The following is a 12,405-nucleotide window of genomic DNA, read 5'->3' on the forward strand; positions in this document are numbered from 1 at the left end:
AGAGCCACTCTCCCCGGCTGCTGGAACTTAGAGAGTTTTCCTTTAAGCCAGCGACACCGATGCTTGGACAGCCCCCCCCTCCCCGCGTCCAACAGGAGGCGATGACGTCTGCAGCCTCGTTGCCAGAGCAGTCCCCAGGCAGCGGCTGCTGTTCATTGACAGGAGCACAGGCTCGGACGTCAGCAGCCGGACCTTGGCGACGCTGCTCCCGCGGAGACGGCTCCCACCCCCGCACCTGCCAGCCCTTGGGGGGAGGAGGGAATGAAATCAAAGCCACGGAGGAGCGGATTGGGGCGACGCTGGGGCTGCAGAAGGGGGGTGACTCGGATCTGCCCTCTTTGTCCTGGAGCCCCGGCGTATATAAATAGTACAGTCTCCAGCCAGACTTGCACCCGCTCTCACACGCCCCCACGGCCCCCCTTCACCACCCCCCACCCCACCCCCGACACTTTGTGTAGGCCTGGCTCTGCGGGAAGGGAGGCAGGGGAGGGAAGCAGAGGGTGGAGGAAATCGATGTTGGGTTTTGATTTTTTTTTTTTTTTTTTTTGGTTTTTTTTCTCCCCTCTTCCCATTCATAGATTCGGCTGGAGTCATGGGGCCTTGGCTCTAGGAGTCGCAATGAATGGATGGATATCTGCGTGCTCTGGGACCACGAGGTCTCCACAGGGGGCGCTCTTCCCACGAAGGAAGCGACACCCTTGCCCAGGCACACAGAGACTGCAAACCACAACCCCCCTGAGGTCTCCATCCCTTCCCTGTGAGGCTGGCAGACACAACTCACACCCTAAGAATCTGCACACAGTGGCGCTCCCAATCCCGAGTGGAGCCCGTGACAAGCGGTTTTCTGCAGTTAGAACAGTGGCAATTCTAAGAGGGGCAGCTACATGGTGCAAGGCTGTTAGCCACTGAGGTGTTGTTGCTGGTGGTCCAAGACTTTGCGCCTCCCCACCTGAGTACCCAAGAGCGCTTCACACTAGAAAGGAGGGAGCACAGTGAAGGTGCCCCAGCACTTGGGTAATCCCTGGACACTGGGGACTGAGGGAGCTAGAGGCCCCCCTGCAGTCCCTAGCTGTGCCCTGCGCACTGAACAAGCTGCTAGTGCAAGAAGCTACGGGATGCGGGTTCCCAGCACACACAGGAGCTTCATAACTGCATCCCAGGGAGAGGCAGGGATTACATGGTTTTGAAGTGAGTCTGGGCCATTTTATTACCCCAGCACAGATGTTGCTGGGGTCAGTGGACGCCAGGATGGGGGAGCTACCTGCACAGCTTGTCCTAAGCTAGGCATAGCCAGTGGGTAGGAGAGGGGGGTAATTAGGGAGATAGTCACTCTGCCTGGTCATCCTGCTCCCAGAAAAGATCACAGGAGTGACACAGCAACCCTTGGCCAGCACAGAGTCCTTCTCAGGCACCACTTGGGCCCTTCCTGTCGTTCAGAGAGAGGACAGAGGCATGCCCTCCTGGCTCCTCCACAGGCTTCCTTCTTCCCTTTCCTGTTTCCCTTCCCAGCAGATGGGTGGGTGCTACTTCCTGTAACCCTGCTCCGGACCCTGTGGGGAGCACTTTTCTGTGCAGCAGTTCTCTTGACCCCCTTGCGCCAGCACCAGCCCCTCTGCACCAGGCATCGGCATGCCCCTGTGCCCCGCCTCTGTGAATAACCGACTGCTAACTTGGACACTAGACCCTGACTAGCACCTGCATGTTCCCAGGGAACCCCTTGTCTCCCCTTCTTCCTGATGTTGAAGTGTTCCAGAACCCTTCATAGAACCCCCCCCCCCCGACCTTTGCTTTGCATTGCCTCAGAGGTAAGGCTCTCGCCCAGCCCTGGGGCTTTAAAATATGTCTTGCCTATTACATTTAGCACAGACCCCAAGTGAACTACAAGCCGGTTGTGCGCCCATAAAGTCTCAAGGTCATCAAATTCCACTCCACCGAGGCTGTGATAGTCTCACGTGTTCATGAAGCTTCAGAAAAGAAAAAAAAAAAAAAACTCTACTGGGACCTGGGCTCAAAACTGTGTCACGTTCTAGTAAAGACTCTAAGTTTATCCGTACATGCCTTCAAAATCCAAGCATGAGTTCTAAAACAACTCCCTAAGCTGTCTGGTGGGGGAAATTTTAATTCAACCTGACATTCAGACTGAGGCATAGTTACTACTCATTGCATTTACCCAGCTTTACAATGATAGAACGGAAAAGTGACGGAGAAAGAGTCTGATTTTGAATCTGAATTAAATTCGAGGGTAGGTGCACAGTGAATATATATATATATATATATATATATATATTTGTTATATATATAAAGAGACAGAGACAGAGAGAGAGAGAGAGAGAGAGAGAGAGAGAGATCATCACAATGAAAGAGAAAGCTACAGTGAGCACTAAAAAAATAGAGATGGTGCTTTGAGGATAAGGCTTGGCCCATCAAAGGCTGCCAGGCATAAAAATGTAAATTTTCTTGAAAGGTGAGGACTTGAAAGGGCTCCCATGATGAAAAAACGATTTCCCAGGGAAATGTTTTCTTGTGTTCAACCTCCTAGTCACTCTGCAGCTTTTGCAGCCATGGTCTAAAGGAGTCGAGACTACAGTGCGACCTGACAGGAGAGCTTGACAGAGGCACACGCACCGTGCCAGCTCCGTAGGAATGCAAAATGCGAGAGTTATGGGGTCCCAGAGGCTTGCACCATTTCCGGGAAGAGTCGGGGGTAGAGAGTGCGATGGAGTTGGACTCCTGGAAGGAAGCTGTAAAAGGCAAATGCATGAGACTATGGAGGTGAAGGTAAGTCGCAGTGGAGACCCCAGGATCTTGAAGGTGCCAGAACTGTGGGACGTTCGCCAAGGAAAGCTTTAAGCAGAGTGTAGAGCTGACTGAGGAGATGAGCTATGTGGGCTACAGAAAGCAGAGCGGAAGAGGCGCACACGTCCTCGGAGCCCAGATGAGCCCCAGGCGCCAGGCAAGGAGCTGCAAGGTTTGGTGTTTGCTCTGTAGGGTTTTGGCCTTCCTTTGGTCCAGTCTTTCCCTTCTGCAATCCCATCCTTCTCTTTTGTGATAAAAGTGTTTACACCCTTAGCATAGTGCAAGCATAGAACTTGATTCTTGACTTTTCTGGGGCTCACAGTTAACAGACTGCCTTAGAATGAGAGCAGACTTGAATCTTGGATTTTAGAACAATGTTGGGACCCTTAAGACATGGAGGACTCTTGCAGATGAACTAAGTACATCCAGCATCGCCTTTGCCTGACATCCCTCAACACCTCGCCTGCGCCTGTATCCCTTGTCCACTTAAGTGCCTGTCTAGTCTAAAACACCTGCTCCCTGGTGATAAGGATTTTTGCCTTTGCTTATAATTGCATGAAAGCCACCGGGGTCTCGGCAGAAGCCCCTTCCCCTCACCCTGCATTCAGAACTTAAGGATGTTAAGTGCCTTTTTTCTTTTAAAGTCAGCAGTCCCCAGCATTAAACATAAGTATGTGTGGCTGGGGTGGCGGCTTGGGGTTAAGGGCACGTGCAGCTCTTGCACAGGGTCTGAGTTGGGTTCCCAGCACCTGTTTCAGGCAGCCACTGGGAACCACCTGAAGCTCCCACCACAGGGAGAGCAGACACCTCCACCCTCTTCAGGCACCTGCGTTCAAGTGCACATGTCAACTTTTTAAGTGTATGCTGGGAATCTGCACACAGGTCCTCATCTTTGTAAAGTGAGTGCCTCGCCAACTGATCCACTTCGCTAATCTTCCTTTTCCTACTTTCCCTACCTTGCGCTTCTCTTCTCTTCCCTTTCCTTTTCCTACACTGGTGTCTTACACCCAACCCAGAGTCGAGCCAAGAGCCTAAGGACAGCCACACAGGAGGTAGCAGTGCCGCTGAGCTGTGCGGCCCTTCCCCTGTCTGGAGTCAGCGTGTTTGAACCCCGCCTCATCAAACAAGGAACTGTCCTACAGCCACTGAGGGATTTCGGGTGCCTTGTGGCCTCTCTCAACTGTGCAGCACCCACAGGCAAAGTGTGGGGGACACACTGATGGAGACGACGGGGCCTTAGTGCAGCTGAGCAGAAGGCTGGTAGACAACACCTTTGGGAGCTGCCTGTGTTAGGTTGCACAAGCACACTGTGGACCCATACAGGTAGGGCCCAGAGGCCCAGGGCCCAGAGAGCAGCTGGTTGGGAGGGCGTGCAAGCGCATCAGCCACCTAGCCTCAGATGCTGGACAGAAGGTTGAAAAGATCCTAGGGGACCTCTGCGCCATTGTGAGGAGTTGGAGCTGTACTTTGCGGTTTTGAAGGACTTTAAGAAAGAGATGGAATGGTGTCTTCTGCATTTGAGGAGAAGAACGAAGGGATGGCAAAGGAGGTAACCGAGGCTGCCAAAGGAAGAAGATGCCGGGTTGGAGTGGAGCCAGCAGTGTGCACTTCCTGTTTCCCTAGGCAGGGCCCGCATTAAGTTGGGCCTCACTGGGATGATGGCACCATTGATGGTGCAGACCTACTCCCCACGGCCTCTTCACTGGGGGTGCTGGGTTGCTGGTAGGAGACTATTGTTGCACCTTTGGAAACTGAGTTCTCGGCTCGAACAAAACACTCAACAAAAGGACTCGTAAGCGGGAACAGCTTGTCATTTTGCGGCAGCAGGTGATCAGTCTTTGTGAGAACAAGGACCTTCCCCCTTCACTTCCTTCCGCCAACATCACAAATGGATCAGACTTTCAGGGCACGTGAGGGGTGAGCCACAGTGGGCAGTGCAGTTGGCTGAGCGTATTTTCTTTACTCTCTAAGGATGGGAGTGACCATGAGGAATGTGTGGCCAGCTAGCTTCCTCTGGCTTCAGTTGCACCCCCCCCTTCACCATCTCCCCTTCACCGTCTGCCTGCTTCATCACCTCGTGCAGCTGCTTTCAAAAATGCCGTCTGACCTGACCACACCCTTCAGAATAGAAGTCCTGAGGCTCGGAGACTTCTGATGTGCTGAAGGACTTGGCTTTGGCACAAGAGCTGCTGCCCACAGCCAGACTTTTTTTTTTTCCCTTGTCCTTTTTCTTGGAAGAGCGTTTCCAGGTTCTTGCTATTCTGAGAAGAAAAAAAATCTTCAGATAAACGTGTTCATTCTAGCCCTTGAAAGGAACGGAGCAGAAAACACAAGCAAAGGTGAAGTAATTGACAAAGATGGCTTCCGCAGAAACAGCTTTTCCAGAAGAAACGGCATGCTCCACGGCCGAGTCTGACTATGTCTCCTGGGATTCACTAATCTGTAAGAGCCAGTGTTTAGCAGGGAGGTAACAGGTGTTTAGATCAAGACCCCTCCAAACGGCTCAGTGGCAGAAAGGGCTCATCCTACGTGTTGCTAAACGTGTGACAAGAGAGCACCCAGGACCTCAGGAGAAGCTGCCCCTTGGCCTCCAGCTTCTCTGCCTCCAGAACTACAGAACTAAGTTTCTATTTCATAAATTTTACAGCCTTGAACACTCTGCTACAGCACCGCCACACAGACCGAGCTGGCACATTACACTCACTTGCTGAGCACAGCGAGTCCTGTGCTTAAGTGAATCTCAGATTGTGAGCCTTTGTTTTCAAATGAATGCAGGAGACAAGGAAATCCTGAAAGAGCTGTTGGCATTATAACTGGGACGAGGCTGGACGTGAAGCTACAGAACGTAACCATCGATTCCTAGAGTTGGAAGGAACAGTGAGCTGTGTCAGGTTTATCTAAGGGCCCCGAGTGCCCGTAGATAGGAGGGCACTAAGAGCAAATGGCGTACTGCAGGAAACAGGCTGCCTTCACTGCTCGGTTTACAGGCAGAAGCGACTTGAGGGAGAGAGGTTTACTTAGGTGGAGTTTGTCTTGGTGAGGAGACCCTGGCTCCAAAAGCTCGGGGGAAACGGCTCCCTCCGCTTCTGCAGTTCAACACAGAACAGTGGGTGCCGGTGGCTCTTCCCAGCAACTAACCTTGTGATCCCTCGTGAGCATTCCCTGGGGGCAAGTCTCCCAGGTCACCCCACACAGGTCACATATGTGGGTCCTGTTGTTAGGAGATGGTATTGTGGCCGTGAGACGTGTTCAGATTTTAAACCAATCACACAATTCCAGAAATATTCATTAGATTATATCTGATTTTCCAGGAGCACCATAGCTTAGTTATGCTAATGACGCTCATCCGTTCATGCTTTTAAATTAGACATACTACAAACATCGCAGAAAAGTTGGAAAACGAAAGTAGATTCGCCTAAAGTAGATTCGTTAGTCTTTCCCCTCCGCTCATGCATGCTCCCTCATGGCCTTGCTTTGCTTTGCTTTCTTGTTGTTTGTTTGTTTGTTTGTGTTTTTGTTTTTTGAGACAGGGTTTCTCTGTGTAGCCTTAGCTGTCCTGGACTCACTTTGTAGACCAGGCTGGGCTCGAACTCACAGAGTTCTGCCTGCCTCTGCCTCCTGAGTACTGGGATTACAGGTGTGTTACCTGGCTACTCCTGGCTTTTAAGTCCCTTGAGTGCGAGTTCCATCCCCGTTTATGCCTTATGCCCCACAACTTTAGAGTGTGTTTCCTAAAGTATTTTCTAACACACCCTGCTGTGGTCAACAATGGTAAACTAATTCCTTTCACATGGTGCTTTTACCTAATCTACCTGCTCTCCTATTGGTCCATTAATACAAGAGCTTCTTTTAGAGCCCAACCCTCAAGATAGGATGCCCTGGATCCTACACACTCTCATCCTGGAAAGTTTATGGAATCTCTGTGTGTCTTTTATAACCTGGATTTTTTTTTTTAAAAGAATGATCCTCCCCCAAACTTTTCATACATCACTTCTGGGTGTGGGTGGTTTGCTGCTTCCTCATGATTGGGTCCAGGCTGGGTGACTCAGCTGGGCACTCACAGAGATTTGGATGGGTGTTGGATGCAGAATAACCGAGGAGACAGAACCCATCTGGTTGCCGTTGGCTGGCAAGGTAGATTCCTAACAGTATGTTTTTCTTTTTGGTTTACTTGTAACGAGCGACCAATCTATTGAGAGGAGAGGGAAGTAAGTGTTTCACCCCCTTTTCGTCAGGTTTCCTCCGAGAAGAGGCATCCACGGGTGACTTCTGCATGGTCCACTGCCATCGGTGATGTTAGAGCTCAGCTCTTTCTGCACACGAGCCCCTCTGTGGGGGGAACCTTTCCTTTCCCTCATCCATGTATATATAGGCTATTTATTGGTATTGTTAGCACAGTGGGACCATTCACTTCTACTTCTAGTGCTCTGCAACTGTCCCTGTGTGCTACTGTTTTTGTAGTCCTATGTGATCCACTAAAAAGGCCACGGAGACCGTATGCGAACTATCCCAGTGTCCTCACGGTGCGTCCCATGACCGCTCCGGACACTTCTTGACTTCCTGGCATAGATGTTCCAGGTCTACCTGGGTCTGCCTTGTCCCAGCCTTGGATTCGGCCATTCCCCACAACATCACTGATTACCTTCAGTGGAATTAGAAACTAGGATCTGAGCTATGGGCAATTAAGCCAGGCTCCCTGATGCTGAGTGCTCTCCTATGCCTTGAAGTAAGCAAACAAGGCAACGAGTGCATGTATGCATATCCATGAACATACATACATGCATGCATGCACGCATAATACATACATGCATGCAAACATTTCATAACTTGGGCACTATAACCAAAATCTAAACAAGAAGCAACTTAAGAAGGTTTATTTTGCCTCCAGGTTTAGAGGAACCTTCCATCACACTGGTGAGGGCTGGCTGCAGAAGTGGCTCTGAGCTGTGACTCCGTGGAGCAGGAAGCAGAGAATCCTGGTATTCACGTGGCTGTGTTCTTTTTCCTGTTAATCAGTCCTGACTGTGGCCCATCAGATGGGACACATCCAAAGTGCATTGTCTCTCCTCAAGCCTCTCTGAAAAGAAGTGACCTCACAGACACATGCAGTGATGTGCCTCGTGAGTGATCATAAGTCTCAGAAAGGTGACAGTCAGGATTAACCCTCACCATAAGTAAGGTAGAAAACTTCACAAACAACTTCTCTAATAACTGTTTTATGTGTTTACGAAGTATTGCTGTGAGAGGTGTAACCTTAGGTAAATTCCTGGAAGTGGGGTTTTGAAGCACAAGGCCCATGCAATGCTTCTCCTACCATCATCATCACCACCACCACCATCATCAGCCGCCAACATCTCCCCCAGAGCACTTGCATGCTCTCAGTTCACAATAATGATCTTTCCTAAAGGACATCAAATTAAAAATTTCAAGTGTGAACAGATACACATAAACTTTAAAATATTTAGTGGGCTGGTGTGGTTAGTGCCTAGGAGCTGACTTTTCTCAGGTACCTTGGAGTGTGGTAACCATCAGCGAGTGATCTTAAAGCACATATCTGTGCCCTGTGTCTATAAAAGTGAGCGTGCGGGTTTCTAACCAACCACACAGCTTTCATAAGCGCACCCGCTGGAAGTAACCACTGGGAATGAGACACGGTTTTTTCTATCCTCACTTCTGTCACGTTCTTCTTTAAATTGTTTATTATATCTAGTGATTTAATTTTATATGTGTGCAGTTTGCCTCCATGCATGCGTGTGTGTGTGTGTGTGTGTGTGTATGTGTGTGTGTGTGTGTGTATACCATGTGCACAGATGGTGTTCACAGAGGTCAGAGGAGGGTATTGAACCCTTGGAACTACAGTGAAATATAACTGTATAACTGTGAACCGCCATGTGGCTGCTCGGTGCTGAACCCAGGTTTCCACAAGAGCAACAAGCGTTGTTAACCTTCTCCAGCCTCTAGCATGTTCTTTTTCTGCAAATCTACAATCATCTTGGTGTGATTAAGCTTCTACTTATCCATAACATCAGAGTAAATGTTTTTTTCATAATTACCTAATAAGTTTGAGGTCAAATATGAATAGTTTATAGGGAAAAGTGAATAATGTCTTAACTCTTTATTTGTCATCTATTTTCTATCTTTCTACTATCATGTCACGTAAATATCTATCAATCATCTGTCACCTGGGTCATGTCTGTCATCTGTCGTGTAGGGAGCTCCCTGCTTGATCGCCTACCTACAGCCTAGTAGCCGTTCACGTCACCTACCCACCGCCTTCTCCCATGTAGCCACCGACCCTCTGTCTCCACACCATCTGTATCCATTGTCTCTAAGTTGTCTATCCAATCTCCCACCTTTTATCTCTTGCCTACTCGGCAACTGTGCACGATATGACCCCTGCAGCGGAAGTATTTCCCTTTCAAGACAATGAGAAGAAAGTGCGCTTAGCGGGAAATTAGGGAAACTGGTTCATTTCTGCCCTGTAACCCACTGCTTCCCTCTGAGGGAGCTCAGTCTCGTCCTGGGTCGTGTCCTCCCCCTCTACACAGTGAGAAGGACTCCGTGCCCCTCCCCCAGGGTCTCAACAGGGAGAAGATGGGAGAGCTGAGAGGAACCCCAGGTCCCTCCGGTTAGGGATCCTTCCTTGATTTTTTTTTCCCACTAGCTTCTCCTGAAGAGCTGTTCTGGCTAACGCAGAAAGGAGGTGAGGAAACTGAGGAATGGTTACGAAAGAGGTCTACTCCCGTGGCCACATCATGCTTGGCTCAGGAGACTGGCAACCACCGGGCATGCCCTGGCCCTAGCAAGGAGGATAGTCAACATGAAGCTGGAAAGTGGAAGAGGGCAGTGGAGATGGCCAAGGTGCTGTTTTTTGAAATCCAACTTCATCACAGGCAGCAACTACCTGATGCTGGTGAGGCAGCCCCTCCCGGAAGAGGAGTCTCCTGTGCAGCTGCCCATCCCACCAGCTCTGGCTTCTGCTCAAAACAAACAGCTCCAGGCTCCTTATGCTTCAGCCAATAAACACCTGATGCTCTCAGACTTGGCAGTTTCCTCAGGTCTCTACTCTCCACAATGCCCTTCCCTCTGCTGAGCCGTCCTGAGGTTCCTGGCATGCACCTGTCAGGTCTGACTAACCCTCAGGGCTTGGGACAGCTCTGACTCTCCTAGAAGCTCTCTTTCTCTTCCAGGGGCAAGAGATCAGGATGACATCACACAAACGCCGTGTGTGTGTGTGTGTGTGTGTGTGTGTGTGTGTGTGTGTGTGTGTGTGTGTTCCTGATGGAAACAAGAGCCCCCGCCTCTGTGTCTCACAGAAGATGATGTGGAAGTGGGTACGTGGCAAGCTGCCATCCGAGGCTCAGCAAACACCAGGGCCAGCCCTGCCCCTCAGGACCTCCTGCCTTTTCCAACTTCTTAAAAAAAAGTTGATGCTCAGTCCGGGTACTACTTTGTGTTCAAGGAATGAAGGTGAAGGAAGAGACTGATGCCAGCAGATGTCTCTTCTTTGCGAGGGGAAAGATAAACTTTCAGCTGGATACTTAGATCTGATAGTGGAGGACAATGTCCCAGGAGCTGAGAGCAGAGAGCCTTCTCACCTAGGCTGGGCCTCAACCTGCCCAGACAGAGCCCAGGGTTCTTGACAAACGCAGGGGAATAGAGAGGAACCCACAGGGGTGAACCATCGTCTTCTCCCAGAAGTTGGTGCAAGCTCGTCCCCCCCCACCTGTCTCCCCTCTCCCGGCTGCTCCCCCACTCCCCACCTCCACCCTCTCCTGTGGCCACCTCTTGTTTCCCCTGCCTCCTTCTCTCTTCCCCTCACAGTCTCTCCCTACTTTACTTTCTCTTTCCTGTTTCCTTAGTGTCCCCACGGCTTCTTGTGCCCCTCTTAGTGCCCCCTGACTCCACTGCCTGTCTTATGGCCAGAATCTGGGGGAGCCTGGTTCACAGCAAATGTCCAGTGCGCTCTGGCCAATGCCCAGGGACTTCTGGTTTCCCACACACCTTTCCCCTATCTCTGCATGTCTGAGAGCTGCAGGCCCAGTTACGATTCCACACTCACCATGCTAATGTTTTAGTTTGCTATGTGGGCTTTTCAGTTTCTTTATGACACCTCACTTGCTCCCATTAGTAACTACAGAGTGTGACCTGCTTGTGGAAAGAAATAACCATTGCTTATCAAAAAGATTTTAGAATAGCCACTGAGGGGATGTAGCAAGAATCCAGCATGATGAACTAGAAGTTAACGGTCTTTAGGGGCAGAACTCTCTCCCTCCCCCCCCCCCTCTCTCTCTCTCTCACACACACACACACACACACACACACACACATACACACATGCACACACACAAACATACATGCACACAAGCACACATGCATACACACACACACACAAATGCCAACATCACCAGCCCACCCCTTTCTGAAAATAGCAAAAGGTAGGGTTTTGCTCAAAGCAAAACAGGGATTGATGTCAAAACCTTTAGGGAAAAATTGGTCTTTAAACTAACATAGAAGCGGCACGTGTGGGTGAGAAGCATTGCCCGCCGGTCAGCTGTCCTCACGCCCAGTCACCTCTGTCCCTTCTTATGCTCAGGACCAGGGCGCACCTATGTGAGAACCCAGTAAACATCGCTGGACCTCATAAAGATGTTGACCTTGGCTTTGGGATGGTTCTCAACACGGAGCGGAGCCTGAAATGTTAGAGAGTCTCTTGCAAACGTGGAATTTTCCACTGAGAAATGCTAACATTTGGACTCGGATGGTGCTACAAATAAAAGACTATGCAGTCACGGCGTGGAACCTATTTACAATTTGACCTCTGACCAAAAATTCTTTCTCAATTACTTCCTCCTGTAACCATAGAAATATTAAAATAAACCATAAATGTATGTGATGAGTGTTAGGACGTATACATGCACATGCTAGACTCAGTCGAAGATGGAAAATCTCACACAACCACATGTCTGTGAGGAAATTCTATACGAACCAGGCAAAGGTGGCAATCAACATCTTTAATTTATTTCAAACGTCTCCAAGTTCCTTTTAAAAGAAGTTGCTTATGTCTGTCAATTATCGTTTATATGCTGCCTTATTCCCATTTATCTTAAGTCAAGCTGAATAGCTAATGAAATATTTTAACTGTAAACCATTGTAAAAAAAAAAAAAAAGATATGATACATTGAGCAGAATCCATAGATGACATCAACTGGGCAGCCAAACCTCATGTACTAAAAAAGTCAAGGAAACAGGGTGGAAAAAAAATCAATTTGGCCAGAAAATATTTTATACCAGCCCATAGGAAAGGGCCTGTGGGCCTAAAAGTCTCCCACCCACAGCAACATGGACAGAGTGCTGGAATAACACACGTGTGCACATCATCCAGAATGGTACCAGGAGCAGTGGGTGGGGCTTGTCCCCTCAACTAACAGTCAATGGGCGACCCTCCACAGGCTGCCCAGAGACCCATCTGCCCAGTGATTCCTGTCAAGTTAGTGATCAACATTAACCCTTAAGACTTCTTTGCTGAAAGCTGCTCAGTCCAGTGCAGAAGGAAAAGATGGGGTCCCTGGTTCCAAATTATTACTCAGCATTTCCATGTGAATTTCA

The sequence above is a fragment of the Acomys minous genome, assembly GCF_964271855.1.
Source record: "Acomys minous genome assembly, chromosome: 3".
In the NCBI taxonomy this organism is placed as follows: domain Eukaryota; kingdom Metazoa; phylum Chordata; class Mammalia; order Rodentia; family Muridae; genus Acomys; species Acomys minous.